Source organism: Octodon degus, unplaced genomic scaffold (genome assembly GCF_000260255.1).
Source record: "Octodon degus isolate 3935 unplaced genomic scaffold, OctDeg1.0 scaffold00040, whole genome shotgun sequence".
NCBI lineage: Eukaryota > Metazoa > Chordata > Mammalia > Rodentia > Octodontidae > Octodon > Octodon degus.
The window spans coordinates 13,889,465-13,896,474 of NW_004524616.1; positions in this window are offsets into that span (position 1 = coordinate 13,889,465).

Below are 7,010 nucleotides of genomic sequence, written 5' to 3' on the forward strand. Positions count from 1 at the left end.
AATGCAAAGAAAAAAAACCCCAGATGACCTTCTGAGTGTTCTACCCAGACCTTCCTGTTTGGTATCTTTTTATATGATGTCGTCATGTACATGGAGCTGTGGCTATGAGAAACATAATGCTTTCTATTTCTTAGGCAGTCAGATTTTAAAAAGCTGCATCCAGCTGGCAAGATAGCCCAGCAGCATCAGCACCTGCCTGGCAGGCTCAGTCCTGAGTTTGATCCCCAGTAGAAAAAAAAATTGGTCAAAAAAATAAAAAAATGCATCCAGGAAAGTGTGAGAGGATGATGGAGCTCTAGATGATGTGAGACAGCAGAGCCAGTGCAAAACGGTCTCAGTTAGCTGTACTTTTGAGACCTGAGATGGGTCTGGGGAGTCTTTTGAGAATGCTCAGAATGTAGCCATTTAGTCTAAGAGGCTTGTTTTGGAGAAGAGAGGTTCTAGAAGATGCATGACCATGCAGCACCAGGGGCAAGACTGAGCCGGATAGTGCAGTACTTGGGGAAAGTGGGTACATGTGCCCTTGCCACATGGGTGTGACCTGAGCTACACTGGTGCTAGCTCTGCATTGTCACAACCGAGGTAAGCTATGATCAGGTGCTGGCCAGTGACCCAGGCAAATCAGATGAATTGGCTTTTTGTACTGAGGTCTTTGAAGAACTCGTCAAGCAGGCCAAGTGGCCAACTTATTTATTTACTTATTTACTTGCGGTACTGGGGATTGAACTCAGGACCTGTTGCTTGCCAGGCAAGTGCTTATTCTACTGTGCTATCTCCCTGGCTCCTGAGTGGCTATTTAGAGATTAAAAAGGAGAATGTCCTAATAACAGCATGTTCTCATTTATTTTAAAAAATGATTCCCTACAGATAAAATACATAAATACATACTACTAAAATATATATACTACTGAATTAGTAAATAAGAGTGAACAGAAAAGAAAAAAATTAAATGTTTCCATAAGCTCATCATTCAGAATCACTTCCACTGTGGTATTCCTTCCTCCTGCCTCTCTTCTCTGTCTCCTTCTCTGTCTCTGTCTCCGTCTCCATCTCTCTGTGTCTGTGTCTGTGTCTCTCTCTGTCTCTGTCTCTCTCTGCCTCTCTCTGTCTCTCTCTGTCTCTCTCTCTCTCTCAACTTGAGACTGAAACTGGGACCTTCACTCTTAACTACACATCCAGCCCTTTTTATTTTCTTTTCCTTTTTCTTTTGTAAATTTTGAGACAGGATCTCCCCGAGTTGTCTACCCTGGACTCAAAGTTGTAATCCTCCTTTAGCCTCTTAGAGTACTAAAATTATAGCCATGAAAGAGGCCAGACTCCTGCCTTTATGTGTGTGTGTGTGTGTGTGTGTGTGTGTGTGTGTGTGTGTGTATTTAATACCTACATGCACACACAGGAATACACAGAGCAGAGTCACAAAATTACCTAAGCCCAGATTACTCAGAAAAATGTACCCCTCGTTTTTCTGTAACTGATCTTATCTTCCCCTTGATCCTACCCAATACTTGTGGGAACAAAACACAAATTTTAGTTTGGTCAAATAAACTCAGACTGATCTGATGCAATCATTTAAAATCTATTTGGCTAACTTAGTATCCTCTTGTTTGATAAAGTAAAATGCAAGCTTCCAGAGTTCTGTCTCTTCCCCCAGCTTTTCTGTGAGAAGGCCTCTTGGGAAGGCATGGGACCCCTCCTCACTTCTGCTGGCGACATCTGAGGAGCAATAGCTCCCAGGTGCTGTTTTCAAGTCAGGGATGGCCTGAAATCACCTGTGCCCCATCATCACTCCCTTGTGCACTATCCCCCCATTTTGGGGAGCCAGGAGCCCAGCTCCCCATTCAGTTAGAGTTGTTGCTAAGCTGTGTTTTCTGTCTGTGGCTCTGGAGAGAAGTGTAGAAGGCTTAAACCTATGAAAACGATATGACAAATCAGCCTGAGATCTAAAAATTACTTTAAGCATTGCTCTGAGTGAGAAATGAGAGGGCTCACAATTGAGCACAGTTGAGCCGTCTTTTTCCAGAAAGGCTTCATTCCGCTTTGTAAATTCCACATTACCTGCCTTGCCCTCTCATCTGGGTCAAGATTTGTTCTCAGAGAATGTTGCCAGGGCAACAATGCCTGTGGCTTTTCAAGGTATTTCAGGAGTGACTAAAGAGCTCTCTCCATCTGCTGGCAAAGCTACTTAGGGATGAGAGAGAGGCCTTATGTCAATTTATTTCTTATTAAAATCACATTAATAAGCACCATTCATGTAAATCTTACAGGCAAGCAATAATTCTAGGGCTTGTGTGCCTACATTTCTGAACACAGAATTCTCTATCTCCATGTCCATGTGTCATCACAGCTCCACTCTCAAAAGACAAATAGGTTAATTCACTTTATTTGCTTTGTATTCTCTGAATGTCACTATCGAGTTTGGCTTAGTGGCCAGGGAAGATAGTTGAGAGAATTATATAATCTTAGAAATTCAGTGCAGCAGCACCTGGATGGGCAGGGACATATTTGCGGTCATGGAGGTGTCGCATGACAGCATCAGAGGTTCTTCCCAGGACACTGCAGATGCAGGGGTAAGGGATGCAGATCCCTAGTGCTCTGTGTTCTGGAAGGAACAAACCATGCGAGTCTGTTCTGATTTGGGTCCAAATGATCATAGGGTAGTCTAAAAGAGATGGCACTGGTGGGGCTGTGTTGGAATGAATATAAAAAGTCAAAAGACTTTATGACTTTTTTCTATCAAAAGCATATTTGCTTTGGATCATATAGTGTTTGCATGGGAGGGGAAAATGGAGAATTTGACCTTCTCTGACTTGTACTTGTGAGTAAAATACTTTTTGTACTGTGCCCCATTCCCTCTTGGAAACAAATCTCTATCAGTATGCTTAGAAAAGAGAGCATATAGCTCCAAGCAGGCTGAACTCAATAGGAGAAATGCCAAACAAGGAAAGGGAAGCTTGTGACTTTCTGACTTTGACATTAATCGGGTCGACTTGATTACATAGCAAAAGCAATGAGAAGCTTGATTAAATGACTTCAGTTCACTGATGTCTTTAAATAGATGAATATGTAATTTGCAATTTTACCAACTCAGTTACCTGTGGGTTACCATGGTAATAAAGTATATGCTGAAATGACATTTGACATTAATTTTATTATTTTAATTTACAATCAGTGAAACAATAGCACTCCCCTACCAATGTATTTTAGTTTAAAGTGAATGAGAAAGAATAAATGTACTCACATCCCCAGAGTAGTTATGAATTATGGTTTATTAAGAGAAAAGGTTAAGGTCAGTTCATCCATCATCCAAATTAAGCTTCAGATTGATGTAGGTGTTTGGGTTAAATGGATTCTCTTGAAATAGGTGTCCATCGGGCCTTCTGACCTGCGGAGGGGTGGTGCCTGGTCCTGAGGCAAGACACATTCCAAGCCATACTGCAAAGTGTGCTCTAATGAGATGATAATGCTGTGACTCCTCAAAGTGCATTTCAAGCTAAGATTGAGGTGTATTTTGTTGGCAGTGTGTGGCTATGTAATTAAGTCCTAGGTTAACTTTAATGGTTTAGTTAATATTCTGGGAAAAAATATTCTCATGCATAGTGGAAACAGGGAACTTTGGATTTTTTTTTTCCAATTGTGGATTTAAATTTGAAAAGTTGAGATAATGAGAATATGAAACAATTTCTGGTTGCTTCTGCTCGTAATGCAGATTACTAAAAGTGGGCATGAAGGAGGACATACAGCTTTGGAAATGGCTCTGTGTGGATTTGCTGTCTCCCAAGGCCTGGGTGTTTCACTACATTTTGTGAAGATGGCCTGAGTCCTGGCCCTGTTCTTGTCTCTGCTCTCCATGTCTGACTCTAAGAGTATCTACATTACTTTTTTCTCTTACTCTAAGAATATCAATTTTGCTCCTTTCTCTTTAGCTCCCGTGCAAATTTATGGGAAATATAATTTTTCCTCTTGTAATTATTTCTGCTGGAGGATTTATTACCATGGAGTGCCTTCATGATACTTCTGCTTTTGGCTGGTAAGGGGAACTAATACTCTATCGGAAGTAATGGAATAGTTCCATTATTTTCTGCAATGCTGTATGAGTTCTTTTAAATATGGAAATGAAGATATATATGAAATATATCTAGCATTATTTTGTTAGATACTCTTAAAGTAGATCCTATATTTTCATGGCAAATGTAATTTCTATAAACAGAGAATATATATAAAGCAGAATCCATCCCTATTCCCTTAAATGAAGAATTTATCTCAGAAGCTAGCCAAAGGAATAGACGTTACTTGTTAGTTATTTATCGAGCAGTTAATTCAGAATTTTACAACCAAGTTTTCACATCGATTATTTTTCTATTTAACCAAACAGGCAACAATATATAATATGGCCAAAAAAAATTAGCAGTTGTAGAGAAAGAATAATAGTAAAAGGTAGAAAATAAAGGTGTCCATCAGCTAATAGAAATAAAACTAATAAGTGCAGAAAACAGTAAAGAAAACATTAATTCAGGCGGCGCCCTTTCAGTTTGCCTTAGGAATCATGAGAAGCAATTTGAAATCCTTTTTTTTTTCTCTTGGGAAGAAGTGCTGCCTAGAATATGATATAAACTATGCCGATCAAATAAAGAAGAAAGCCTCAGGCTAAGACAGAAAAAAAGGAGTTCCAACAAAGAAAAACAGCTAGTTGTATAAGATGACACATTTATATACCAGCAAAGTAAAATTAGAAATCTACCCCACATAAATGTTATATCAGCTGCTGAAGAAAAATAGCTATATCACAGAGATTAGACTTGAAAAAGAGGATAACATTAAAATAAAAGATTATTTCAAATAGTTCCTAGAGTATGTCCCTATAACATATATTTAGATTTTGATTATGTTATATTAGTTTAATTTTTTTTACACGATGCAAAGTTACTTGCAATAAGCTGAAATGTAAGATAGGAGAAATGCAAGGCTGAAACAATATGAAAATGTACATCCTGGAAGAAAAACTTGATGTGTGCGGATTAGGAAGTTTAAACAGGGGTTTGATATTCTCTTTCTTCTTTGGAAAGGTAAAGCTCTTGATTCAGGCAAAATGATATCCTTTGGCTTTTGTGAGCCTCACAGAAAAGCTTAAAGTGTAGCCAATGACAAAATGAAATGCTGTAGGAGCACGCTGCGGCGTGATGAATCTGTTGCTGCAGAAGCTCCCGTTAGAAATTCAGTGTCATCTATTAAGAAGAGCAGAGTGCCTTGGTGTATGCAGTAGATGGATTCTGAGAGGCAGCAGATGAGTGAAATTTTTGTAAATTAAATCAGTGGGCTTGTCATTTGTGGTTCATCACTTTGTAAAACCATAGCCAATTTGTAATATCAATGATAAGGCCTAAAATATCTAATTGATTAGATTTCCTAAATCAGATTTTATTAGATAAAAGCATAAAAATATTGCTGAAAGCAATTTAAATGTCTGTAAAAGTCCTAGAATGACCAAGAGAGAAGCTAATTATAGGGAATCATGAATGATTCACATCACAGTCAATGCAGTGTAAACAAGATTCCGAGAGTTCAATCTGCACATAGTGATAATCACTTTACTTTAATCCCTTCCGCAAGCCAAGCTCTTTGGAGTTTCAGTTTATATTTTGTTCTATTGATAGCATTTTTACAGCTGACCCCTTCCTCAGGTTTGTATAATTATCAAGAGACTGTCCCCTGCTAGAATTCCTCATGTCTTAATGACCCCCCTTTTCCTTTCTTTTGGTTGTATCTCACATTGGAGTGTCCTGAGGGTTACATCTTGGACAACTTATTCCCTACATGTCCTCTTGCACTGGATGAGGTCATTGGATGTTATAACAATAAATATTATATATGTGTATTTGAGCTCTAGACTCATACATGCAGCTATACATTCAGTATTTCCATTGAGATATTTAATAAGCATTTCATGCTTAATATGTGCAAAACTGAATGCTTGGTTGCTACTGCACACTTGTTCCTTGAATTCATTTTATTTCATTGAATAAAAACTCTAAACCCAGAGCCACAATCAATCTTCTTTGCTTTAACATTTTAAAAAATTATTTATTTATTTATTTATTCATTTAGTACAGGGTCTCACTACACAGCTTGGACCTGTAGTGATTTTCTTGTCTCAGCCTCCCCAGCCAAGAGATTACAGGAGTGTGCCACCATGCCTGATTTTGGTGGCCAGCATGGCATGGAGTCAGCATGGCATGTGATATCAGGGATAGAACCCGGGTCCTTGCACTTACCAAGCAGGTGCTTAGATGACCGAGCTGTCTCCCCAGCCCCTTAAATCTTTCCTTCTCACATTTGTGGAGAGCTGCAAAGGACCGCGCCTACAGGATGGCGCTGGTTTCCGCCTTCCACCCCCCGTGGGTGAGCGCACTCTGTGCACAACAACTCCTTATATGGCCAGGGCTGCTGTCATGATTTGCTTCCGCATAGGCTGGACCCATGGGCGATCCCCACGTGGCGCACTGGGATTGGGCTCGGGATCATATATAGGCCGAGGGCTCGAGGGAAGAGAAGAGAGAGAGCATAAGAAACTTACTGTTAGGAGCCTGAATAAACCGCTGAAGGAAGAGCTGTGTGTTGCGTCGTCCTTGCTGGCGAGGTCACGCGCGACAAGTGGTGGCCCGTACGGGGAACATCGTCTCAAGCCATCAGCTCAGAACCTTCGGCGGTCAGGGGGTGCACCGGTAAGTCCCCGGGTAAATTGGGGATCCGCGACAAAAGCGGGGTTTAGGGCTCCTATCTGTAGATAAGGTAGGAGGGCCAAGGTTCGCCTACGAGCGAATCTGGTTTGCCTAGGAACAAACTACAAAGTGAAAGTATAAATTTCTGTCATGGGCGCGAACACGTCGTACCCAATTTTTCTGGCTCTACAAGAGCTACTTTTATCCAGGAAACTTAAATTGAAGAGAGGCACTCAGGCAGCGTTAGAACAATTACAGGAGGAAAGATCGGAGAAGGCAGCTAGTGAAAAGGCT